This window comes from Neofelis nebulosa, chromosome 4 (genome assembly GCF_028018385.1).
Source record: "Neofelis nebulosa isolate mNeoNeb1 chromosome 4, mNeoNeb1.pri, whole genome shotgun sequence".
NCBI classification, from domain to species: domain Eukaryota; kingdom Metazoa; phylum Chordata; class Mammalia; order Carnivora; family Felidae; genus Neofelis; species Neofelis nebulosa.
The window spans coordinates 20,327,757-20,355,235 of record NC_080785.1 but is presented as its reverse complement, the minus strand read 5'-3'; the positions used below and the strand labels follow the sequence as shown (position 1 = coordinate 20,355,235).

General features: G+C 40.9%; 1 protein-coding gene and 1 long non-coding RNA gene across 6 annotated transcripts in view; one reads left to right on the top strand and one right to left on the bottom strand.

The window, feature by feature from the left end:
- Positions 1-27,479, top strand: part of EXOC4 (exocyst complex component 4) — a 761,449-nt gene that overhangs the window by 144,877 nt on the left and 589,093 nt on the right. The window lies entirely within an intron of this gene.
- LOC131510955 (uncharacterized) lies at positions 773-20,636 on the bottom strand. Of its 2 annotated transcripts, XR_009261257.1 has the most exons (4): positions 20,243-20,636; positions 8,225-8,368; positions 4,106-4,347; positions 773-1,832 (listed from the first exon to the last, which is right to left on the bottom strand). It is a non-coding gene; the product is annotated as an uncharacterized LOC131510955 (long non-coding RNA). The 2 variants fall into 2 exon arrangements; XR_009261256.1 differs by lacking the exon at positions 773-1,832 and having other exon boundaries at positions 3,860-4,347.

The following is a 27,479-nucleotide window of genomic DNA, read 5'->3' as shown; positions in this document are numbered from 1 at the left end:
TCGTGTTCTCACTGAGATCGAGCCTCCCATCGGGCTCTGTGCTGGATGTGGGGCCTGCTTAAGATGCTCTCTCCACCCCCCCTCTGCCCCTCCCATTCTCTCTCTCGCTCTCTGTCTCTCTCAAAATTAATAAATAAACTTAAACACAAAACTTTTAATTTGGTGATCAGCTCATTAACACCCTCCAAGGACAGAGTTTTGAGTTTTAGAAATAAGGCTCAGATTTACATTGTAGGAGGTAAGCAGGATATGGTGTGTGAGAAAATCAGAGTAAAACACATTCAAAAGGTCGGTGAATTGAAAGAGAGAAATAGGGCAGTAGCTCAAAAGGAGAGGTGGATCAAAGTACGTTATTTAGCCTTACATATCAGACTTGGTGCAGTACTTGACCATCATCCATGTGAGCCGGTTGGAATTTCTAAGTGGCACCCCAGCAACAGTGTTCTGATTTAGAAACACGAAGAGTGACTACTTCCTTATTCATATCTTCTCTCCTTCCTCCCTTGTTAAAAGCATGATAGTATTTGCATATATGGCTTTTTCTCTTTCTAGCTCTTAAGATCCTTTGAGTGAAGGAATAATGGGTGATTTATTCATCTTTGTACCACTGCCAGCTACAGTACTTTGCATATAGTAGATGCATAAATGATATATCTTAATTTTAAAAGGAACAACTTTATTCAGCACGGAGAGACCTTATGGGAAAGCCATCCAAAAGTTGGAACGACTAAACGGTAACAGTGTGTACAAAGTGTGTGCACAGTACATGACTCAGGGTCGATAAACATTAGTATTCCCTCATAGCTCCTTCCTTCCCAGTTATTTGAGAGGATACAATTGAGGAAACAATTCCAGAAGACACAGAAAGGATGGCAGGATTAGACTTTTTAAAGGGGGGATGGAGGGAGGCAGGATAAGCCAGTGTTGGAGCAGAGAAGGGTGATGGGACTTGTGATCATGGCTCTGTGTGTAGTGAAGTGAGGGCCTGTGGAGTTGGAGGTGGCAATGTAAGGTTATCACAGAGAATGAAGAACATTTACAGTATCTGCCTCAGAGCAAAGAAATAAAAGCGGATGACTGACTGCATTGTCTGGCAACACTGAGAGTTCACTTGAATTTAGATAGTGTGAATGATGAGGTCTATGTGAATATGTGATTTTTATGCTTTGGAAGCTGGGATTGAAGAAAAGCACCCAGAATGTGCAATATAAACGAACGGATCCACAGGGCTGCAAGGGAAAGATTTGGTGGAGGTATGGTAGTTTCCTTTTAAATGTTTGAACAGTTCCCGTATGGATAAGTAATTCTTTTAATTCTGGTTTATGAGAGGACAGGGCTCAGGCTAAGTAACTGGAAGTAAGACAGATTTCTCCTCGGTAAGAGAACTTACAAATAATAGAGCTATCCAATATTAGAATACAGTATTCCGAGAGCTAGGGAGTCTCCTGTCAGGGGAAGGATTCAAAGAGGGGCTAGGATGTGAAAATGGAAGGTCTGACTGCATGTCAACTAAAACCCTTTTTTAACACTTAGGGTGTTAAAAGGTTTTATGATCACGAGGTTGATGGGGTAAGAAAATGTAGTTTCTAGTTAAAAGCAGAAAAAAAATATAATGACTGTGAGTCCACACTAGATTGGGACATCATTTATAGACAGAAAAGAGCCAGAGATCGAAGACAAGTGGGAATACCCAGGCCATAGTTACCTCCTTTTTGCTGCCTCTTCACAGTTGACATTAACAACGTGATCTCGTCCGTCCTCATCTGCCGTTGTTTGCAGGAATTCTCCACCGCTCCGTCTCAGCACTGCCTTTGGGCGCCATGTGCTTTTACCTTCGTTTAAAATGTCATTGTAGGGGCGCCTGGGTGGCTCAGTCGGTTGAGCGCCGACTTCGGCTCAGGTCACGATCTCGCGGTCCGTGAGTTCTTCGAGCCCCGCATCGGGCCCCTGTGCTGACAGCTCAGAGCCTGGACCCTGTTTCAATTCTGTGTCTCCCTCTCTCTGACCCTCCCCCATTCATGCTCTGTCTCTCTCTGTCTCAAAAATAAATAAACGTTAAAAAAAAAAAAATTTAAAATGTCATTGTAGAGTGAATTACTATAATTAACTGATTTGAAATAAAAACTCTGGATTTTAAAATTTGATTGTGCATGTAAAACATGAACATTTTTTATATACTGATGGTTTTTGCATGGTTTCTTTTTACTGGCATCAGTTAATAGATGAATGTTTGATTTGGAGTTAAGGCCATACTGTTAATAGCTAAATGTTTTTTTTTTTTTCTGTTTTTACTGGAAAACAGCTTCTAAATAATTGTCTCCTAACTTTTCTCCTCACTTTATCTCCTGTTAGTAATAGAGAGAACATAGTTTTATCAGTTTCACCCACCTTGTGAAGAAAATGTCACCAAACATATAAAGTCCAGGATAAAGAACAACTAAATAGTATAGAATTCATGTATTGGTTTCTTTCCGGGCTCAGTGCTTAGCATATATAAGCTGTAGGCTATGATCTTGTAGGGTCTCAAACTCAACACTTTTTTTGTTTGTTTGTTTGTTTGTTTGATATGGTACCTCAGTGCCCAGAAATTTCACATTGATTACTATAGGATCGCTTGCTTCATCTGCATGTGAAAGGAATGGAAAAATAGCTTGGATCCTAAGGTTGGCCAGTTAGCCCTTTGGCTTGCTAAGGTTGTGTGTTGGTTCCTAGAGAAGGTTGAATAATCAGTCGGTTTAGCTTTCATATCGCACTGCTAAGACACTGTGGAATGAAAGTCACAGCATCCACGGAAAGCCATGTGTTCGAAATTACATCGAAGGATGTCTGACATGTACATAGGTTGGGGATGTACTGGTGAGGAAAAAAAATGGGTCAGTACATGGATTCTCTTGGGGTGAGGGAAAGGGCCACAATCTTCAAGGGACCGTGACAAAATCTCTGGTAAAAACTTTCCTGCATATACCTGACCCATCTCCTGAGGTCCTGCTGTAGCTATCACTCCTTGGATTCTGTGTATTTTTAAGGCATGTTTGGAATCATTATGTATACCATTACCTGTAACTACTTTTCAGATTATCATGAATATTGTCAGGTATAAGATGAATTGAGGACAGTAGTTTCGGTGAATTACTCTGGGCTGAGACCGTTGTAATTGATTGGCCAGCTGTTTTATAGCAACTCTTATGTGGAGCATAGGATTAGATAAAGCCCTCAGACATGATAAGCTTTTAGAATTTAAATTAAAAATGAAAAGAAACGGACATTTATGGGGAAATATCGTAAGGACAACTGATATTTTCAACGTTAGGAAAAGGTCATCCTTGGCCGTATTTAGAAGTGATTAAATGGTTCAGTGTGATCTTCCTGGTATGAGTGAATCCGAGGGAGTTATACAGCGGACTCCTCTGACTATCAGTGTTATTTCAAGTAGCAGGTATCTGGGTGGAATTGAAGAGGGTAGAGCGGAAAAGTGATTTCAAGAAAATAACAAGGTGGTTTCAATCTGAGGGACATCAGATGAATCATCTCGTGAGACTGTTGGTGATTATGGAATAACGGAACGGTACAGGGGCAGATGAGCTGACGTATGGTCAGTAGGTCCAGGAAAAACATCAAGGAAGAGAAGGAAAGGAAGCTCAGGGCAGCGAACAGAGTAAGGGCTTCTTTACAGATGCAAGTTTGAAATTCTCCAACCCTCCAAGTTAGCACTCATCCTTGAAAGAATGAAGAAGTAATTTTTGAGAACCAACAGTAAAGACATTTACCACCTGTGTGTGATGTTTTGATGTGAAGCTGAATTAAAGGGATAAACCGAACTCTGGTGGAAGTGAGACGAGGAAGGTAACAATGACACGAAGACAGCCAACACTCAGGTATTTATTGAGGACTGTCCTGGGAGCCATGGAGTATAATGCTTTGTGTTATAAGGAGATCGTAGTCTGATGGGGACCAGAGCAACTTGAAAGCTGAGCCCAAACGGGCAGGCAGCAATCGTTGGTGTCACATGCCTAGTAGTGCTGTTCCAAGTGGGTTTCTCTCAGTCCCCCAGCTAGACCTGCTCTGTTAGTTTTTGTGGTTGCCTTGTATATTACCAAAAACTTACTGACATAAAACGGTGCACACGTTTATGACTTCACAGCTTCTGTGGGTCAGGAGTCTGGGCAGCTTAGCTGGTTCCTCTTCATCAGGGTCTGTCACCAGGCTGCAGTCTAGGTGAGCCTCCTAGGTTCGACTGGGAAAGAATTTGCTTCCAGGCTTCCTCCATTGGTGTCTGAATTCATTTCCTTGCTGCTCCTTGATTCCTGGGAGCTTGCTTCTTCAAAGCCAGCTAACTGTGGAGACTGACTAGTGGTGAGGGTAGTGGGGAGAGAGAGAGAGAGAAAGAGTTTACTAGCAAGACAACGTCTTACATAACATGATATGACATCCTGTCATCTTTGCTGTATGCTGCAAGTCACAAGTCCCTCTCCAGGCCCACGGGGAGGGAATTACACAGAAGTGCGGACACCAGGAAGTGGGGATCATGATGGCCATCTTAAAGTCTGTCTGTGGCACCTACTTAATCATTATCTGCATTTTAACTACAGTCCCTAGGTGATTGCATGCTAAGAAGCAGTGTTAAAAGGTGGTAGATGCCAAAAGAGTTTCATGGAGGGAGAAGAAGATTCTTTGGGCTTGGCTTAGGTAAACCGTTTTATGACTTGAAAATAATCTGTGTAAAGACTTCTGCACACCAGGGAATTAGTTGTATCTCCTATCGCCCCTACTGACAACACCCCCCCCCCCCGACACCTCCTATTAAGTACAGTGTTTTTCCCTTGTGTGATGTTGCCCGACGTTTCTTTCAGAGTTTGTAAGTTCCTAACTTTGGCTTTTTGAAAAAACGTTGCTCTTTTCACCTTCACTGTTCATTTTGTTGGTGGGAAGTATCGGATATGGGTTTTTTTCCTCTGCCCTAATAGTTGAGAAACCCTGGGGAAGTCCTTGAACTATCCTCCGCCTCTGTTTTCTTGTGAGTTCTAGCATTCCTTCTTGGAGGGTTACAGTGTGAATTGAATGAATTAAAGAATATGACCGTTGTTGGCAAGCTGTAAAGCCTTATGTAACGTTGCAGTGGACTTGTTCGGTTGTACATGCCTGATTTCCCAGTGCTACCCTCTTCCCATAGAAACAGGCCCCTAAAAGTCATGATTGTGCCTTGGTCGTGCCTGTCTGACCGCAGTCTGTCTGAGCGGGGATGGATGCCTGAACCAAACAGGGCCACACAGATTTTCCTTCTTGCAATTTGAATTTGGGACCAAAAGATGACAGTTCTGGCCTGGCTTATCTAATGTGAGGAGATTAAAAACCAAGGAGGCTTTAGTGCAACTGCCTTCTGTTACATGGAGCAGTAGAGAAAGCTTGTCGCAGAGCCTACAGGGAAATTAGATCTGCAGAATAATGGAGAGAGAGGGATCTTGTCTGCTTCCCATTTCCCGCCTGCTTTTCTTGGTTCTGGCTACACTTTTGCCTTTGAGTTGCATAATAGCCCTCTAAATTCGTATATAAATTCCCTTTTTTATTTAAGCTATTTCGAGTTTTCTGTTACTTTTAACTAGAGAGCTGATGTGAAGGCCAATGAGAATGGTACTTACAATTTCTTTTTTATCCCCTAACTACTCACCTCTTTTTCTTCCCTACATAATTTGTTTGTAAAGGCCAATTATATTCTTTATTGAGTATTTTTTTTTTTCCAGGGCGTTTTAGAAATGTGAGATCAAGAAATATGATCCTTGCCCTCAAGCAATTTTTAATTTCTTGAGGCAGATGGACATCTAATTGACCACGTATAATATTGGGCAGAAGAAATAAGTCCTATGTGCAGCTCCTGTGAGGCAATCTTGATCTTCTGCTTGATAGCATTACTTAAAGCCATTTAAACCTTTCTTTCTTTCTTTCTTTCTTTCTTTCTTTCTTTCTTTCTTTCTTTCTTTCTTTCTTTCTTTCTTTCTTCCTTCCTTCCTTCCTTCCTTCCTTCCTTCCTTCCTTCCTTCCTTCCTTCCTTCCTTCCTTCTTTCTTTCTTTCTTTCTTTCTTTCTTTCTTTCTTTCTTTCTTTCTTTCTTTCTTTCTTTCTTTCTTTCTTTCTTTCTTTCTTTCTTTCTTTCTTTCTTTCTTTCTTTCTTTCTTTCTTTCTTTCTTTTTGTTTCCACCCCCCCCCCCCCCCCCCCCGCCTCAACTAAACCGTTTTGTCCCTGACTTGGTGCTAGGGTCCTGACTGATGCTTCTGGATCTATCATTTTTGTCTGTTCCTCTGAGCACTGCAAGCAGGCCCCACAGGATGGCCACGTACGCCTTTCTTGATTAAAGTAAGTGGAGGAAATTACAGTGATGAAGCTAAAACTGGAAACAAGACCAAACAGAAGTTCTGGTCTGAAATTTATTTATTTTTTTAAACTTGCTCAGTGAAGTTATTTGCTCTCCTGAGATGACTTAGGTCCCCCTTACCGGAGGAGATTTGAACATTTCTGTGTTTAAGCTTGCGTTTAGAGTTCTGTGTTTCCTATAAGATAGCACTGCGTACAAAAAGGGTGCTTACACAGCTTGCATTGTATACTAAAAAGGATAGTCCGTACAAGAGTTCTGTGTTCCCTATAGCTCGTGTTATGTAACGAAAGGGTATTTATATAGCTTGCATTGCGTAATAAAAAAGAGGACCTACTCGGAGATTTCTGTGTTCTCTATAGCTTGCGTTACATAACAGGTGCTGAAATTAGACGGAAGCCAGTGAAATTGTGGTCAAACTGCATAGGACTGATTTTAGAACCACACTTTCCTAACGTGGAGGTTATATAGGTTATATGTTTTACTGGCTCGTGGCAGCTTTTCAAAATGACCCAGTTCGGAATGACATTCAACTTAGAGCCGATTGAAATGGGCATCGGTGGAAAATCCCTTGGGGATTTGTGGAGCAATTAAAAAATCTAGGAATCTCATTCTTTTCAATAATAGAAAAAAAATCTGTAGTTAGAATTTCAGAGAAGTATGTGAAGCTTTATCTTACTAAAGAAATTGTGGGAAAGGCTTATATTTTTTAGAGAAGAAAGGAACTACTGTGATGAGTCTTAATTTTGAAAATATCATTAGGGTAAGTAATAGAATTAATGGAGTAACCCAAGGATGAGCTCAGTGATTTTCTTTGAGGTGAGACTCCTTCTAGAGATTAATTCTAGAATTGTTCTGGAGACTTTATAAAACAAAGGAGTGAAACCACAGGTAACATTAATCCTGGCTTAAGATATTCTATCCCGCCTTTTTTTTCTTGTCTTCTTTAAGGCACGTGTAGTTCCCTCATAGTGCTCTTTATCTGATGTCATATCACTTCGCTCATTTGGGAATTGTGTGTCTGTGTGTGCATGTTACACATTTGTCAGGTTCTTCCCTCTTCCCTTTCAAGCTCATAAAAAATGAGAACCATGTAATTATCTCATTGTCAATATGTGTCCTGTACCTGGCACTGTTCTTGGACATGGTAAGCCCTCACTAATTGTTGATTGAATGAGTGCATATTTGTTATTTATTCACATAACCCTGTACTCTACAGGTATTACTCATACAAAGAGATGCCAGAAATACTTACACACAACATTTCTAGTCTCTTAGAATATTGTATACTTGCTGTGAGATATAGCACTACAAATATGGTTGGTAAATCCATAAAAATATCAGTTAAGTCTAATTTCTTATATTCCATCAGAGAGGAACTAAAGCAAGGAAAGAAGAATAAGAGAGAGAGATCAGTATGTGGGGCTTTAATAATCTTTAACCCATGACTTGGCAAATGAGTACCACAGTCTTCTGTGGACAAAGCCCCGACTAGGTTGGCCAGTGCATAGACAAGGTTATGGCCATTCTCCCAGCCACAAACTAAGTCAGTGGTGCCAGCAAGCAGACTCTTTTCTCAGGGCCAGAGCTCAGGAGAGAGTGCTCTCTGGGGGAGGGGATGTGCCCCATGGATCACAGTTACAGGTCTGTAGGGCGAGGTCCTGAGACAGTCAGTCAGCCACAGCCACAAAAGCTGCCGGGGATGTGGGGGAAGGTGGCAGGGAGTTGCCCTTTGAAGGGAGCACAGGATTTAGAAGTTGGGTTTGGTGCTGATTGCCTCCATCCTACCCCTGAGATGTTTTCTCTGTCTCTGGCAATGATGCTTTCGGCACAGATTGTATCACTGATCAACGTGCTTACCTGGATAGTAGAGGTGTTACTGAATTCAGCCTTGGCCAATTCTCTGTTCACCCTAAAGTTGATGACATCATGCCCCAGTTGGGGTTATGTCTGCTGTCACCACAGAAACAGCTCTGTGTATTATATCTGCAGATGGCTCAGAATCTGTCAAGGAAAGAGCAAGATAAATATTTTCTTATAAATATAAAAGGAAGAGTTAAACACTTATTGTTTAGAAATCAAGCTGATAAACATATTATATTGTCTGAGGCGCCAGAAATAAGCAAATTAATTACATGCAAATAACTGTTGCTCACGAAATGTGGGATAATAATAGTATCTGTTGGATGTTTATGACAAGTTTATTTACATGACTCAATTTTCTGCTAATTGTCCTGCGGAAAATGGTAAATACTTGGTTCCTTTGCCTTTGTTTCAGAAATACTTTCTTGAAATTGTGAAAACTGTTGCTTTGTCTTGCTATCATTGCCTTGCCAAGGGCAGTTCTAAAGACAGTATTTATGTAAACATGGTGAAGAAAGAATTGTTACTTGTACGTGGGGCCTTTTTGCCTTAAACGAATGTCATCATCAACATGCTTCCCTAACAGAAGTTCTGATCATTGAATATTATCACTCGTGTGGTGCAGTCCAGATTGACCTTTTGTTGATCGTTTTCATGAACATCTTTTGATGTCAGCTTCTTGGTGAACTTCAGACGTTTCCTCTCTTAAGGCAGCACAGGGAATTGAACAGTTTATATTGACAGCGCGACCCATGGTGTGGATCTCTGCCTTTTGTGCTAATGAGTGATTGGGTTCATTTTGAAAAGATGGCTCTGAAGTCTACATAGGACTTCACACACTGTCAAGAAACCTGTGCGTTCTGCTGTCACTCTTCACGCTCCTGGAGGTGTATGCTCCTTAGGTACTTGAGAGGTGATTGGGTGAGTTCTTTTATTCTTTCAAGATGATCAGTTCTTGTGGGTCATTAACTTGTATTGCCTATCAGATGCCTCATAAGCTAGGCAGCATTTTGGTTGGGGCAAGGAGGGATTGGTTTTCTGTCCAACTTTCCAGGCTGAGCTTATCCACTGAATGTGTCCCTCGATAGGGTGATACATACCTCCCCAAGGTTACTGTTTTGTTTGCTCTCTATATGCTAAATCTCAGGCATTTCACTCACCTCTGTGCATTTTCATCAACAACCCTGGCATTTTGATATAATTTAGAAACTGTTATCTTACGGCATGCCAAACACTGTGATTTATCATATGTTCACAGAACAGGAAGGAGAATGCAAGTAGACTTTTGCTTTAGTTTTTGGTAGAGGAGGAATTTTAACATCAAGTCTGAAAGGAAAACAGCATTTTGTATCTTGGATTAGTTTGTACCTGTTCCTCTCCAACCTGATTTTGCCATCTAGTGGTTACATGTGCATTGGGGTGCTGGAAAGCATGGGGGTGGCCTAGGAAGGTTGAACCACTGAACTCTGTAAATTAACATCTTGCCTTTGGGGACTCTCTTTCCTATCCTTTCCATGCATTACCATGGTGCAGCTTAAAATTCAGAAGGCTGGGGTGGCCAAAAATTTTCTTACTGTGTTTCTGGACAGTGAGAGTGAGGAGTGAGGGCAGTACACACACACACACACACACACACACACACACACACACACACACACCCCTTGGGGATCCCCTGTGCTGCTGTTCCTCCTTTCAGATTGAGGTTCCCACATAGAGAAATTCTGCTGATAATATTAATAATCCTGATTAAAGGGAGGAGAAAAATCAATTGGTAGATTTTGAGGATAGAATCAATTTTTTTATTATAGAAAAGGATGAGAGACATAACTACCTTGTGTTTGCAAATTATTTGCTTTCAGTCTGTGATGCTTTCAAGAGTTCGAGAAATAGGGTATTTAACTTCTCAACTTATGACTGATAGGATCATGCCAAAAGTGCTGCAGCCTAATGGAAGCCTAAAATTCAGCTCTCAGAATTGCTGGATCACACTTGACAGTGATCTGTATGTCTACGGATTATTAAACCTCAGCACAGAGAATGTCCTGATTTAAAAATTTCCAATTTTATTCACTTGGTCTGATGTGAGGAGTAGCCACCCTGTCTGCAGTCTTGTGTAGTAGAATGTGAATTTCTCAACCCCAGGTTAGTTTCTGGTCAGGCCCAACCAAATGGAGCTGTAGGGAGTTCTTTCCTTCTTGGGCTTCTCAGAGGATTACTAACATTTCTTTCCCCTTGACTTTGTTCTTCATTGACACCTCAATGCCATTTGTCATTCCAGCAGCCACAAGCATGTGCCAGGAACTGGAGCACATGCTAGAGAGTGATCAGGAAGATGCAATCTCAGAACACGTGGCCATCACTCTATGCAAATATTTTATTATATAATGCAGGCATTCCTATAATTCTTGTAAAAATCCCTGGAGCTTCTTTACGTTTGACTAAGTATGCATAAACTTACTGTTCAGAATTTGCTGCTGTAGAATTTATAAATTAGGAAACTGATTCAATAATTGTGGCTCGAAGACTTATTTACCGACTTTGAGGTTTCTTCAGCCAATTTCTACATCAATGTATTTTCCTGTTACTCCTCTTTGCTTATTCCACCCGCATTTATTGGTGCTTACTGTGTATGTTTAGTTCTGATTTGGGTTATATCAGGACTTAAAGTTAATTTTGGTAAAATTGCTTGCAGTGAGTATCATCACTTTTTCACTTTTGTGTTTTATCTCTTGTTCTTTTGCACTAATCAAAAGATGCCTTATGAACGTTATGCAGATGTATGTATCTAAGAATACTAATTTGTTGTGAGTCAAAAGCCAATTAAAGGGGGATGGTAGAAATATTGATGCCTTAGAAAGCCTGGAGAGGCAGGGAAAGTATTAACCAAGAGAGATATGATTTGAGAATAGGGATTGAGGTAATTAATAACATGGGTTAGAAGAACAATGAGGAAGGAGAAATAGGGAGTATATTGATTTAGTAGGTGCAAGCGTACTAGAACAATGAAATCTTATAATAGAATATTAGAGAAAGAATTGATAGAAACATGGCTTTTCATAACTTTTAATTGACTTTAACAGTGTTTGCCTTGGACCTAAAATAATGAACCAAGTGTAAAATTTACTTTGAAATCTTAATCTGAGTATTGTAAATATTTCACTAGCAAATCCTCTACTTTGTATTCCAATGTACCATTTTCTAAGATTTGCTAAAGGGAAGTGACGCTATTACATATTGGGGCCAATATTTTTCCATAATTGTTTTATTTTTCAAGATTTAAAAATTGAGATATAATCCACATACCATAAAATTAATCATTTTGAAGCACACAGTTCAATAGTTTTTGGTATGTTCACAAGGTTGCGTCTTCTTCATCATTATCTAGTTTCAGAACATGGTCATCACCCCAGAAAGGAACCTGGTCATTGGCAGGAAGTCATCCCGATCAGCTCACTCCCATTCTTCCTCCTCCTCAGCGTTTTGGCAGCCATCAGTCTACTTTCTCTCTGTGGCTTTATGCATTTTGAACATTTCATATAAATGGAGTATGCAGTAGATAGTCTTTTGCGACTAGCATCTTGTACTTAGCATATGGTTTTTAAGGTTCATCCATTTTCTAACATGTATCAGTATGCCGTTCCCTTTTATTATCTAATATTCCATTGTGTGGACATTTGATTTATCCATTCATAAGCTGGTGGATATCTGGATCGTTTCTACTTTTGGCTGTTATGAATAATGCTGCTGTGAACATTCACGTACAAGTTTTTGTGCGAAGATATATTTACAGTTTGAATAGACCTAGGAATGGAATTTTGAAGGTCATATGGTAACTCTGTTTGACTTTTTGAGGAACTGCCAAGCTGTTTGCCAAATTGGCTGCACCATTTTGTATTCCCACCATACTGGGCATATTATTTGAAATGTAAGTGGAGTACAGTTAAAAAGCTTACCATTTGTTTCCTGCGTTTTGGAACATCATGTGTACTGGAATGAGTTACTACCTGAAGCTTTGAGTGGTCATAGAACTTTAGAGCTGGAGCGTTTATAATGGCTCCGTCTTCCCACTGGAATGGAAGGTCCGTGTGTCTTTTGTTCACTGCTGTATCCACTCCATCTACATCAGTGCTATAAAATAGTAGCTGCTCAGTAACTGTTTTTGAATAAACGAGTATAATCCAACTCCTCTGTATTCTAATGAGAGAAATTATCCCCAAAGAAATCGGGTGACTTTCTAATGGTCACACAGAAACTTCATGGCAGAGCAGTAGCAGGAATCCTGGTCCTGATTTCCTTGCCCAGCTCTTAGCATCACAATCCTTTTGAATTCAGTTCTCTTTCCAAGTGTGGTGGTCCATTGCTGACCTTGTATAGCATTTTCTGACAGTTTATAGCTTTACTTTGGGGCTTTATTGACATTTAATGAGTGTTTTTGTTCTTGTGAAGTCATTTACATGTTTAGTGCTGAGGCCAGCATTCATAAAAGGAGAAAAACATTTAAATAACTGCATTTTACCTAGGGAAGATAAATTACAGTTGCCCATCAATAAATAGATAACTTTCATAGCTGCCAAGATTATTAGATTGTGGAAGACAATAAATTTGTACCCTCCCTTGTGAGTCACTTGCTTTAAAAAATTCACAACTAATTATCTAAAAGTGAGGCAAGTTAATGGAGGTTTGCTATCTATTTACTAGTATTCTTTTCTTTCCTAATCACCCTTGTGGATAGAGGAATCCATTTTATCCGTCTTTCCTCCCTACTCTGCTCTTCCAGAGTAATATATGTACAAATTAAACGTAGCATAGCGTAAGTAAGCGTAGATTACCCTGTATCTGAGACAGTGTTCTTGGAGCCACATTTGCATGTTAAGTGGAGTTGTGCACCATGAAGGATAGGTTTATAGACTGGACCCTTAATGAAGTTGAGAATCACTGTGTGAAAGCTATAGACTGTAGGTAGAAATCTAGAGCCTTTGAACACAAAGAATATATATTTCACTTCCTTTTGACCAAGTCTTTATTTTATAAGGCTTTATGGGAAACAGTTCAATTACTTCAGTTAAAACTCATTCCAGGAAGCAGAATATGAAGACGTTACTTGGAAGTATTGAGATTCTTCTTTTTGTAACTTGTCACCAGCTGATTGATACTTGATGTTAGAGTAAGAGGTTTAACAGATTCCTGAACTCTGCTTATGTTTGTCAATAGCTGTGGGACATCTCCTGGGGAGGATTATAAGGCTGTTAAGGTAATAATTGTGTTTCTGATTTATTCCATTCATGTAGTGTTGGCATGGAGGTTGGGAAAATATAAAAAGAATCTGCTTTTTGGTTAAGGTAAAAAATAAAGGCATTTTTAGGGAGTGCCATGGGGTGGTCGAGGGGAAAAACACACTTTTGTTTAGAAGATTTATCTTCAAATTCTGGCTCTATGACTAACTTGTTGAATAATCTTATTTAAATCACAGAACTTTAAGTATGTATAAAACACAGATACTAGTAATTCCTCACAATGTAGCTTTTGTATTTTGTGAGATACCATATGGGACACACAGTAGGCATTCAGTAGTTGTTAGTGGAGTCTGAACCTGGGGTTCTTTGTCCTGTCTTCATCAAGTTCTGTTATATGTCTGTGCATGCATACATACATACATTCAACACATGCACGCGTGCTTGCACACACACACCAGTCTGTCTCCATCCCACAATGTGTTCCCACTAGAATTTAACTGGTTACGTAGTTGCCATACATTTAACTCTTAAATGTGTGTAGATAACCAGAGCCTTTTAAAATTATTTTATAATGTTATTTACTGTAAGATTTGTTAATCTTTTCTAGTTTCTGCCAGTGCTACTCCTATCGCTTACATCTTGGCATGATCTTTTCTACCATCTCGGTTCTTTGTAATTTTGCTGCCTAGAAGGCTATTTCTTTGTAAAGCTCATATTGTATAAAAGATTGTCAATGCTGATGTAAGGTAGACAGTTTATTAGTTAACAGATTACCGAGGTGCTAACAATAAAATTCCTAATTGTGTCCATTTGTACTCAGAAATACATTATAATTCAATTCCAAAGGTTCCCCCACCCCCATTCTTATTTTCTAATGATCCTCTAAATGACAAGCTTATAAATCGAGGTCTCTTTCACCAAGATGATGTAGTGAGTAGACCTTTGTATTCCATTAATAGCAGGATACCAGGTGTGCATAAACAACAACAAAAAACTGTAGCAGCCTGCATCTGAGGATGCAGTAGATTGGGTTATTGTTCAGCAAATTGTTATTCCCTAAAACTACCCAGCCCCCCTCCCCCGCCCCCTGCCTTTCTCTATGAGAGAAGTATACTTCCTCCTTCCATTGATCATGGGCTCAGACATGTCACCTACTGTGACCAGTGGAATTAGCAGATAATGCCACTAGCAAAGGCTTGAAATGTGCTTTTGGATTTGGTCTTTTGGCCAAATCCCAGAGAGCCAGCATATATATTGTTGGAGAAGGAAATGCTTATTGTTGTACATTGTTGAATTTGTTACTCAGTATTCTTGTGGCAGTAGCTAACAGATACAAAGAGATGCAGGTTCCTTATAAAGATTTTCTGTATGTACTGATTTGGGAGCCTTAACTTTCCCTATAGAATCAAAAACTTTATTGGTTGTACCTATTTTAAAGCCAATTTTGTGTCCCTGGTCACTGACAAAATCGTTCAGGATTGAAAGCCCACTTAAAAATGAATGCTAACAATTTCGATCTGGAAGAGGAAGGGCGCTTGGTTGACCCTGGCTATCTCTGCAAGCCTATCTGTACTTGGAAGTTGTACAAGTAAGCCTATCTGTACTTGGAAGTTGTTTCTGGGAGAGGATAATGGCCAGTGGCTCCTTTCTTTGGTAAAGTCATTGCATTTTCTTTGTGCTGAAACGGCAGTGAATACACAAAGATAGTCTCTTTAATTATGGAAAGAGCCTATTAAAATTCCATTTTGTCTGTAGAAGTAAACATATAAAGGAATGTGGAGGAGGCCAAACACCTCTTTAAAATAATGATTATCTTGGGCTAATTCCTTCACTGTGCCTCCAGCATCATTAGATGCCAATCCTTCTGTGCAGGTTCATTTGCAAACAAAACTGATTAGAGAGGGGAGGCTGTGTGCAGGAGACTTCCCTAAAGCAGAGGTTTCAGACACCTGCCCATTGTTTAAACTGGTTTCCCTTGGCAGGACTTTTATTTATTTTCCCTCTACCTAGGAAAAAAATGGGGGGAGGGAGATTGTTTATTTCAAAGGGTATTGGAACCCATCTTTCAAAAGAGAGCCCTGAAAAAAGAGAAAAAAGGATATTGTGTGAAACCTCAGAAGGTTTTCAGAATTTCTCTCTGGCCCTTGTAAACCTGATCATTCCCTTTGCTCTGAGCTCCCCCCTCTGGCATTCATGGTATATTTCTCTTTCTATTATTAACAAACTTCAAAGCTCCCCCACCATGTCATTTTGCTATCCCTCCAGACTGTAAAGTGATGGTAGGGGCTGCTTTTATTTCCCAGAGTTTGGGGGTTGCTGATTAAGGAATGCAGAGGAACTGCCTGCGACATTTATTAACTTTTAATTCAGTGCAGAAAAAAATCAGAAACCCAGCGCGCCATTGATACACTGATACTTTGAGCTTGTCTAACCATTTTTTAAGGCTTGTGTGCCAGGACTGAAATGAGTTGTATTTCACAGACCTCAGGATTGTGCTGTCATAATAGCCAAATCCATATGGCTCTTTGTTTTTGTAATTAAAGCTTTATCCTTGCTGCTTTTTTTCTTAAATGGCAACCACAGTTCTGATGGGGACTGATTGCTTTATTGTAAGTAACCTCCTAACTGTTGTATCACATTTTCTCCAAAAAGAAGATTGATAATGTTCAGTTTCTTTTGCACTGTCTAGGGATTAGATTTTCAATATAGCTCTATTTTTATATTTTAGAAAACAAAATCTCATTTCTTTAAGTACCAAAGGTTGTATTCTAACGTTTTTAAGTGGAAAAGTTTATAAAATATAGTTCTCGAATTAGGTATGAAGGGGTGGAAAAGTTTTCCTTCCCCCGCTTCAGGTCCCTGGCTGGGTTTGAACATCGACAACGATGTTTAAGAGGAGAAAGGCATACAACTGTATTTAATGTCACTTTTACGTGACACGGGCCCCTCATCAAGAAAGACTCAAAGACATAGTGAACCCTACCCGCTTTGTTCTGTTAGGTTGAACAAAGAGAGGCAACCATGGAAGTGACTGAGCTATGTGAGGAGGCTAAAGGAGATGAGAATTATTTTAGCAAGACCTGTTTGTACAGTTCTTTCCCTCCCAAATTCTTGTCCTTGACGATAAGAATGTCACTTTCCCTCTGGTCTAGAGAGGATATCTTTCATAGAGGAATTTCATCTCCTGCTCTTAAGAAAAAGAAGGAAAGTCAGAGTGTTTTTCTTGTCCTTGCTGTTTTTCAAGTGCCTTTAACTCAAAATATGCCACAATGGCACATGTGCTCTGAACTCTTTCAGATCTTTGTGCCACAAAAATCCCGGCCACATTGAGACTTATCCTGATGATTTGAAGGGCCATCATGTTGACCCTGGTTCACTGATGCTTCCTCTCAACTCTGCACTGCTACCGTTTATTGAATGTATGGTGGTGTGTCAGAGGTCCCCATATCCCCTCCAGAGGCTCATACCGTGTTGCCCGCATTTTGAACCCGCCCCAGCCTTCCATTTCTTTCTGTCTCTCTTGTCTGTTTTTCAGGCCATCTTTTTCTCCTTGCCGTCTGGTGGTAGGTTATCCTATGTAGAAGTTTATCATGTCTGTCTCAGACAAGCTCCTCTTGGCTTCTCCAAGCCGCCCAACTACTCTGGTATGAGCTCCGAAGGCAGGAACCAAGGTCCCTAGAATTGCGTGCATAATACCTAATCAGGAGAACTCTCCCTGGCATCAAGTGCTCGAGCTCTTCGCTGTGGATTTTGTAACATGAGTACATTTTGGCTCTGGAGAGGTCTCCTTTTCTTTCCGGTTCTTTAAGTTCTGAGCGGTTCAGGTTACCAGATAAATTAGGTGTCAGTTGTGCTAACAATAACAATCAAATGACACTTAAAACACGTGTGTTGTGGAACGTTCTCTCCTAGTCAGCTGCACCTGTACTTCTGTTACTCTGGTTTCAGACGTGCCATGGACACCGAGTTTTGGGGAAAAAATGCTCCATTATTTAGTAATTTGTTAATTTCCGAAAGTATCTGAATTAGGTAAGTTTCTGCCATTGCTTCTTCTCCTACCTAGATTGTGTTCACTGAGTAAGTGACTAAATAAACTTGCTTCTTTCGACACTGAAGCACTTGGGTTTTTTTCCTTGCCTTGGGGTCAAGTCCTAAGTTGGTTAGCTTTTTTTTTCCTAATTTGCTCCTAAATTTTTTTTCTCCTGGTTGAATAATATTCCACTGTGTGTGTAGGTGTATGTATGTGTATATATACACCTACACACCCTACATCTTCATTATCCATTCATTTGTTGAGGGACACTTTGGTTGCAGCATTATTCACAATAGTGAAGGTACAGAAACAATCTCTTAGTTTGTTCCTGTCAGTCTTTTATTCCTAGAGGTGGTATAGGGTGTTTGAATTTTTTTTTTTGATCAGCACTTTTTTTGCATGTGTTGTGTTATGCCCTGTTCTAAGGAGATAGAATTTATTCTTGCCAATTATTTCAAGAGATCGGTACACTTATATCAGCTTGATTGTTTTTGAAAGATTTTTTTTGGCATCCAGACAAACTGGGTATTCCACGGGTCAAACCTAGAGTGGTCTGGCCTTCCTTGTACTTCCTCTTACTCTCTCAGCTTGGTATCTCTGTGCTTGCCCATCCAGCCACCCTGAGCTTGGCCCTCTGAATGAGGTCTTGAATTTGACTCTATCCTCTGTAGGCCAGAGCTGTTGTTATTCACACAAAATTACCTTTGGGTTTGTTTTCTCCTTTGTTCTTCATTTGGCATGAAGACTTATCACTGATGAAACCCCTTTTCTCAGTCATCGGGGCCAATACTCTTTTCTGTTCCTCTTCATCTCGATGTGGTCAAAAGCCTAATATCACTCATATCTTAAGGGATAGTCTGGTAGCTTAATCCTTTACTAAGGCCATAGAGGACCTGATCAGACAACTAGGACTGACCTGTGACATAAACAGCCTTCGTAATTGTCACATACCTTTCCTCTGAGTTCAGTGGCTTTCAGTTTGGCTTAATCAGTGTGTAGTTATTAGTATATACACATGGAATGCACTATACATAAAGATATACCCAAAGATGAAGTCTTCCCCCTTTTAATGTAGCTTGTGGGGAATGTAGCATTTTGTCTTTTTGCTTCTGTTTATAACTGTTTGAGATCTTTTCCCATTAGCTAGTGTCAACCTCCTGAAAGCCTCTGCCTTAAATAAATTTGCCTGTCTGCCTTGTTTATAAATTGAGGATAAATTAATCAAAAAAGTAGTTGGGTGTTTGGCATTGCATGGGGGTTGGGCTGGAATGTGTGTATATGGGACTCACTTCCATGATTCATTGAATTATAAGGGTCATAGTAACGGTTGATTTTAGGATTTCTGCTTACTTTTGGCTCCTCTTTAAGCTTGGTATGTTCTCCAAATTCTTAAGAAGATTGCTTTATAAAGACAGTACTAAGAATATTTGCTCAGTTTATGGTATATATTGTACTTCTTTTGCTTTTATTTTATAGTTTCTCAAATTTACTATATTTATGTTTCTAGAGTATTTATGGTTTTATTCTGATTATGGTTTATGATTTAATTGGCTACCAGATGCTCAAGTATTTTACCTTTTCTTATTACATTATTTCATACACAAGAGAAAAAATGGGCTATCACTCCCTCTGTGGTGCAATTTTCTGCTTAGAAGAAATGGAAAAGTTTGGTACCGTTCACTTTCTAGCTCATTGCCTTTATATACACTCAGCTACCGGATGCTCACTTGCTGATTGCTCCCAACTTGGTGCAGGTGTCACAAAGTGAAGAAAAATGCATGTCTCTGGCCTCATGGAGCTCCCAGTCTGCATGGGAGAAAATGTCACTGGTTTTACCATGAACGTCTTCCGTAATCTTTCTTTGTAACCATTTTAAGACTGATAGGATATTTCACTATCTAAGCCTTTTCCCTTCAAATCTTCTGTTTCCCCATTTTTCTGTGATCTTTCCATAATGATTGTAAATGACTCCTCAAGTATGTGAGTGAATTCCCTGAAGAGGATCAGCTTCCCATCATCCAGGCCGGCTCACTGGGATGAGTTCAGTTTTGTCAAGTGTTCCCCATCTGCTTTTTGTCAGTCGCTATTTTTGTAAAGTCTTCATTCTCTCTAATTATACAAATACATCTTCTTCATTTCTCTTGTCAAAGACATATTAGCAGGAATTAGTTCAGTTTCTGAGCTGGTTTAGACTTCATTCATTCCGTCCCCCACCCCATTTTTAGCAGCACTTTTCCTAGTCTTCCCTCCTCCCCTTGATGATTTTAAAAGCTTGTCTTCTCTTGTCTGACTTCTTTGAGGAGCACGAATTAATTTGCTACCTCTGATTATCTTTTATAAGTTTTAGCTGACTGTAACAAGATACTTTTCACTTTCCTCCATATTTAGTTCAGATCTGTCTTTGTCTGTAGGTATTTGAAGAGTCATTTGTGAAAGTACGTTAGGTGTTTCTTGTTCGCTATAATTTCCCCCAAGAGGAATTTTAATCCTATGTGTGTTAATTATTTAATTATCCTAATGATGTCTCATATGGTACTCCTGGCCTCTTGCACACTAATGGAATTAATCCTTCATCCCAGGGCTCCTCTGAGCTGATTCTGTAATGTTTGTACATTTATATTCAAATGGCTCTTACTTTATAACTAACCTTCCCTTGTTTCTTCCCCCCATTGCCCCAGTTCTGTCTCTTTTCTCTCTAATGCCCTGTGTGCTTTAGATTTAAATTTTTGTTTCTCTGGAGTTCCTTACCTTCCTTTGCCTCCACTGCAGGTCGTTATTGTCTCATACATTTGGGTTCTCAAACGTTGATGGCCAGGAGAATCACCACGGAACGCTTGTCAAAAGTCAAGATGTTGGGTCCCAAGCCCAGAAATTCTAATACACTTGGTGGGTGAAGAGCTTAGATGTCTGCCAGATTTTCATCTCAGAACATTCATCTGTAAATTAATTTGTAAAATGCCTGCTATCTGCAAGGCACTGTGTTGGGCACTCAGAATTGTCATAGTGAGCAAAAGTGACTCTGTCTCTGATCTTTTATGTGTATGGGATACTGAATTGCTTTCTTCATGTCTTCCTCATCCCAAAACTTTTTTGATTTCCTATTGTTTACATGTAACACCAAGTCAGTTCTCTAGTATCTCTGGTGAGATTCTAGAACACAGAACATTAACCGTATCAGGAGGTTTGGATTCCAGGATTGATTTTGGCTTCTGACCGTGTCTGTGTGTGTGTGTGTGTTTAACTTATAAAAGAAGGGGATTGGATTGGATCAGCGATATTCCTTTTGGTTGGTCATTGTGAGAATCTCAGTCTCGCTCCCTGCGTTCATATTGTACCAGTTCTAATATATCATCCTTTATAAGACACCCCCCACCAATTTCAGAAATGTTAAAATGCAAAATGATGTGCACCATGTAATCAATGCAGTACTGCCTCTGTGTGTGTGTGTGTGTGTGTGTGTGTGTGTGTGTGTGTGTGTGTTTATGACAATAATGATGCTACAGAAAGCTATCGTCTAACTACTGGCATATGATCACCTGGGACCAAAAAAGATGTCTCACTGGTCTGGCACTGGTGAAAGAATCAGGATTTATTAAGAGACACAAAGTCTGTAACACAAAAGAAGCAAAGATGTAGTAGGAGACCAGCAGTCTCCTCGCTCAGGTGACCCTTCCTGTGTTTCCCCTGGATCTGCCTCACTGTTGAAATGTGGAGTGTGTAGAGATTTCTAACAATAAAGTAATCAGGGTGACTATAACTCAGTGGGTAACTCTTACATCTATCACTCAGTTCAGACGGCTCAAAGAAACCAAACTCAAGTTAGCACAATGCTTCTCATGAGTTACAACCTCTTTATTTTTTTCCTTTTAATTAAATGTGTTCATTTAAAAGCATTTTTAAAAAACAAGTTTAGTGGTTCAATTGAATAATCACTTGCTGGCAACCCTCTCCCACCCCCCACCCCCCACACCCCCACACTTTAACTCTTCCCAAGCCAGAGTCTTGCATAGGTAATATCAACTACCTTTTAAACTTAAAAAAAAAAAAAAAAAATTGTAGTTTCTGAAAACTACAAGGGCTGTCTCATTTCTCTTCCTGCTTTTTACTGAGTCTTACTGTTCTGAGTGATATATTAAGGGATGCAGAGGAAAGTGCCAGAATCAACCCTGTACTTTTATAAAGGCTCTCACTTTGTTATTCTTCCTACCTTTATCTCTACCTCTGGCTGCCCATTCAATTCCTTCTGCCTTTCAGGCATTTTTAGCCTTAGAATTAACTTCTTATGCTACATTTGGGCATCAATGTTCATGATTTGACTCGAGGTATTTTAGTACTACTGGGACATTTTGGTTGAAATCTTCTATTTCAGAAGTTGTAACTTTAACAGCTATAGTGGTAAGTGCCAAACCAGTGATATGGACTCCAAGTACCAGGGGAGTTGAAGGAAAGGAGAAATTACGGAGTTGTTGGGAAATGCATCAAGATGGAAGCGGTGTGGCAGAGGAATAAGCAAGTGAGGTCTGGGGGAGCAGTGCCCGCACAGGTAGAGGTGGGAGAGGGCAAGGAGTGTGTCAGTGGGGGGACTGTACTGCATGAGTTGGGAGGGAGGCTGTACGTGGGAGACATGTATGAGTGAGAACCCTGTCCAGGTAGGCTGAGGCTGAGTCATAGAGCACCTAGAAATCCCAGCTAAAGACGTTCCGTTTATATTTTATGGAGCAAGAGTTTCTAACATCTTAAAGAGACATTTATCATTCCCTGTAAAGCTTGAACCCGTCCTCTAAGGGATTGGGCTTGTGAATGGTACAGGGGGGCTAATTCTGACCAAAACCTCCGAGCCTTTGTGTAGGTCTGTACACGTGTGTGCATGTGAGCAAACACAGTACTAATGGATATTCCTGAGATGAAAGCCCGGAGCAGAGCAGAGCAGAGAGCAGCTCTGCCGGCTGAGTTCTTACCAACCACCTTCGAAATTCTGCCCAGATCTGTTACTAGTGATGATCAGCCTGCCCACGACTCCTGACATCAGGAGTGGGAAACCATTGGAGGATTTCTGTTGTGTTTGTGTGTGTGTGTGTGTGTGTGTGTGCGCACTATGTATGTTTTTTTTTTAACTCTGGAATTGATATGATGAAATTATTGTCTTAGAAAGGATGTGGGATGTGGTTTTCATGATACACTGGAGGGGACGAGACTCAAGGCCGATTCAAAAGACCCCTCTGTAAGGACCGTGAGAATAGAAATGGGTAGTTATTAGAGAAGATTTATAGGGAGAATTTATTCACTTAGTAAACATTTATTGAAATTGATTATACTGTGGAGATTTAACGTTGGAAAAGCTGGAACCTCTGCTTTTCAAGAGCACTCACCAGTAGGCAGTCAGTCATATAAATTGTGATAACAGGATGTGCTAAGTGTTGGAGCAGGGCTGAAGCACTATGGAAGTAGGAGGGAGTCCTCAGTGTAGTGGGGCTGGGGGAGGGACACCGGAGAGCTTGAACATGATGGGATTTGAGCCTGTTTATAAAGCTAAAGGAGAGAGCCTCATAGATAAGGAAGGGTTTATGATGGAAGGGTTAGTGAATGAACAGACATATGGAGGGGTGGGAGTACATTGACTTTGACCACAAGGAGAAAACATTTGAGGGACTTGAAGATTGGCTGGTTATTGGGGAAAGGAATAAATCAAAGCTGACCAAGCTTTGTGTAACTAGGAGAATGGCAGGACTATTTGTAATAAAGAGAAGATGAATGGTTTTAAACCCATTCGAGTTTGAGATGATGGCGGTCCAATCAGAAGCTTGGAGCGAAGGGTGATAAGGTTGACCAGGGTAAAGATAAGGGCAAACACCATTGATCAGAGAGGAGCGTAATGGTAACGTATCTGTAGTAGAAAGCGCGTGTTGGTGGGGCTGGGGGGTCCGGGCAGGTGGTGGAGCGAGATGCCGTAGTTGATGTGGATGGAGGCATTGAGCTAGTTGGAAAGCCATTCATTTCCTTGTTGAGGTGGTGCCGCAGCTTTTGTCCTCAGACAGTCTTCCAGAGGTTGTGTGTGTTTGTCCAGGCTGGACCTGGTGTAGGAAATGCAAGTAGTGGTGGATGCAGGAGGATGGGTTTGCAGGAAATTCTAGCAGGAGACGCCCACCCCGAGGGGAAAGTTGAACACTAGCACACCTGCCGCTTGGTAAACTCTCGTGTGGTGTACCGAGTGCGGGCTCAGCTCCACCTTCTTGACCAAAGAGCAGCTGGGTAAGCTTGGATACGTCAGGACTCGGTCTGTGAAGTGCGTAATCGTTGCACCTGAGTCTTGTCACTTGCTTCTGGTGGTGGAAACACAAACATCATAAACTTTTCAATGACCCTTCCTTTGGTTAAGGGTGCAGAATCCAGCAGATACACTGGGTGAGTGTTTGTCTCTGCTGCCCTTCAGATTCAGTTTCCTGCCTGTTGGCTTGCCCCTTAGGGGTCTCAGTGGGTGGGATGAGTGGCCCTCAGGAAGAATCCCCCCATCTTCCTGGCTGCACTGAGGGGCCAGAACCAAGCCTGCTACTGTGGGCCCTGGGGCTTCATCCTTATCTCTCAAAGTTATATGCCCAGAAAGGTCAGCTGGAAAGTGGCTCCTCAAAGTGCAAAGTGGTAGCTAAGTGAGGTGTTATCCTCTGTGCACGGAAAGCTCAAACTGTACAAGAAGTATTTGTGGCAAGAAGATGGTGCCCAGATCAAGGAAGCTTGTGATGGAGTATTTCCTTTATTTTGACCATTGTGCCAGGGCCAAGGACAAATGACAGACCCAGGAACTGTGTGGTTCAGGGAGTTACGATCACTTCCTGTTCTTTTGTTCCCAGGAGACCTGAGTCTACTGGTATCCTAGTCAAGAAGGTATGCTGAGAACCAGGTCTGCATCAGAGTAGGGTGTAAGTTCACTCACTGACTGCGGTTGGCCAAGGGTTCGATCTGAGTGTTTTCTTCAGGAAAAGCCAAATTATAGAGTCAAGCTGGTAGCCAAAGGAATTTTTAGTTCAAAGGGGCAAGGGAGATTCTGGGTGAGAGTTAGTATAATGGACCAAGGAGACCAGAAATGGAGGGATCAAAGCATAAAATACCACGTAGAGCTTGGAGGACTTTGCTGCATCAGAGTGAATGTCTTTATACATGTACATGGAGTATCAGGGATGAAAAGGAGGAAATCTTTAAAAGAGCCTGACCATTTGTGGGTAGTTTATTCCTTTTCTAGTCATCTTCTTGAATTTCCCTTCTTCCAGATGCCTCTATTGGGACACGTAGTTAGTTGGAGAGTAATATTTATTGCGGACTGACTCTGTACCAGGTACTGTTTTACATACCACGGCTACAGCAATGAACAACAGAATCCTGGAGATGGAGACAATAAACTCATCCATCCATCCATGCACACACATGCGCTCGTGCGTGCACACACACACACACTAATTTCCTTCCTGATGAATTCTTTTTTTTTTTTTTTTTTTTTTTTTTTTTCCTTCCTGATGAATTCTTATGAGAAAGATAAGATAAAGGAACACCACTTCAGGGTGTGGTTTGTTCTGGAGGTGTCTTCTTCAGGCTCCGATGGTCAGCAAGCTCTGGTTGAAGAGATGACATTTTAGTCCTGAATGATGAGAAAGAGCCACGTTAAGATCAGGGAAAGGGAGATGAGAATTGGGGTTTTGTTGGGCCATTTTAAGTTTGTAGTGTCTGTGAGACATGAGATATGGAGCTGGCAGGTGGGTTATGCTTCCGGGTACTCATAAGAGAGGTCTGGGCTGATAGATTGAGAGGTTTCAGCAGATAGATTGTATTTTAAAGTCACAGGACTAGATGAGATCTCAAACTCACACTTTTTTAGAGGCTTTTTAAAATCATGTCTGTGTGCTTAGAGATGAACTGCACATAAACATTTTTATTTATTTATTTATTTATTTATTTATTTATTTATTTATTTATAGTGCACGTGTGTGAGGGAGGTGCAGAGGGAGAAAGAGAATCTTAAGCAGCGCCCACGCTCAGCACAGAGCCCAACGTGGGGCTCAATCCCACGATCCTGAGATCGTGACCTGAGCTGAAATCAAGAGTTGGGTGCTCAACCAACTGAGCCACCCAGGTGCCCCTAAAACATCTTATTTTAAACAGAATAGATTTTTACAAATTAGACACATCTTTGGAGACATGAATATGATTTCCTGTGTGCATGTATTTTTTTGTGTGTTTCTGAATCATATGTGTACTGATTGCCAAGTTCCTCCTACCATATATTTGATTCTAAATGACAGCATTTCTCAAAGCTTTCAGCTTACATTCTGACAAATTGAAATTTTCCTAAACTCATTATAGAATCTACTCAAGTGTGCATATGCAGTCATAGGTTTCTGATCTTCAGATTTATTAAGAGTCCCTGAAATCTCTCTCTTAGTAAATATTGTATTTGAAAAGGATTGCTGGAACACGTGTAGAGTGCTCTACGGTTAACACACATCTGAGGTTCTGAATCCCCCATGAGGTACGAGAGTGTTATATGTACTCATTCCCTTGCTATTGTGTAGAGTAAGGCTTTGGACTCTCAAGCAACTTGTACAGAGCAACACAACTGAACATTGTTAGGGCAAGTCTTAGAAACCAAGGCTTAATTTCTGTGCTGGGGTTCTTCTTCATTACGTCAGTCCTCAGTGGTTCTCAGCCTGGACTGTATATTAGAATTATCCTGGGGAGTTAAACCAACCTATTTTATTTTCTTTATTTATTTTTATTTTTATTTTTATTTATTTATTTTTTTTTAAATTTTTTTAACGTTTATTTATTTTTGAGACAGAGAGAGACAGAGCATGAACAGGAGAGGAGCAGAGAGAGAGGGAGACACAGAATCTGAAACAGGCTCCAGGCTCTGAGCTGTCAGCACAGAGCCTGATGCGGGGCTCGAACTCACGGACCGTGAGATCATGACCTGAGCCGAAGTCGGACGCTTAACCGACGAGCCACCCAGGTGCCCCTTCTTTATTTATTTTTAAAGTTTTTTTTTTTTTTTAACATTTATTTATTTTTGAGAGACAGAGCATGAGTGAAGGAGGAGCAGAGAGAGAGGGAGACACAGAATCCAAAGCAGGCTCCAGGCTCTGAGCTGTCAGCACAGAGCCCAGTGTGGGGCTCCGACTCATGAACTATGAGATTATGACCTGAGCTGAAGTCAGATGCTTAACTGACTGAGCCACCCAGGTGCCCTAAGCCAACCTTATTTATACCCAGGCCCTGCTCTAGAGGTGTGGGTGGTGATAACATATATATTTTTAATTTTTTTAAATTTATTTATTTTGAGAGAGAGCTTGAGTAGGGGAGGGGCAGAGAGAGAGAGAGAGAGAGAGAGAGAGAGAATATCCCAAGCAGACTCCACAGTGTCAGCGCAGAGCCAATGTGGGGCTCAAACTCCTGAAACCGTGAGATCATGACCTGAGCTGAAACCGGGAGTCAGATACTTAACCAACTGAGCTACCCAGGTGCTCCGATAACGCATTTTTTATACTCCCCTGGTAATTCCTTTCTAACGACACTGGCAAGGAAGTCGTCTCTTTTCTTTGCCAGTAGAATCTCACGCAGAGCCCCTCCTCTTACCGTGACTGCTTTCCTTCTCCGGTTGTGAGTGTGAAGGCGTTACATTTTCGTTCTCTGGCATCAGCACTCTCTCTGCCATGAGGCCAGTGAAGCTCGGCCAACCTTTTCTTCCCTCCAGCCCAATAAGATGACAACCAAAAACTGGCAATAAAACTTTCCGTTTCTTATTTAGGGCCGCCTGGGTGGCTCAGTTGGTTAAGTAGCCACCTCTTGATTTCCATTCAGGTCACAATCTCACAGTTTGTGGGTTCGAGCCCCTCATCGGGCTCTGCGCTGACAGCGCAAAGCCAGTTTGGGATTCTCTCTTCTGTCTCTCTCTGCCCTTACCCCTCTCGAGCTCTTTCTTCTGCTCTCATAGTAAATAAAA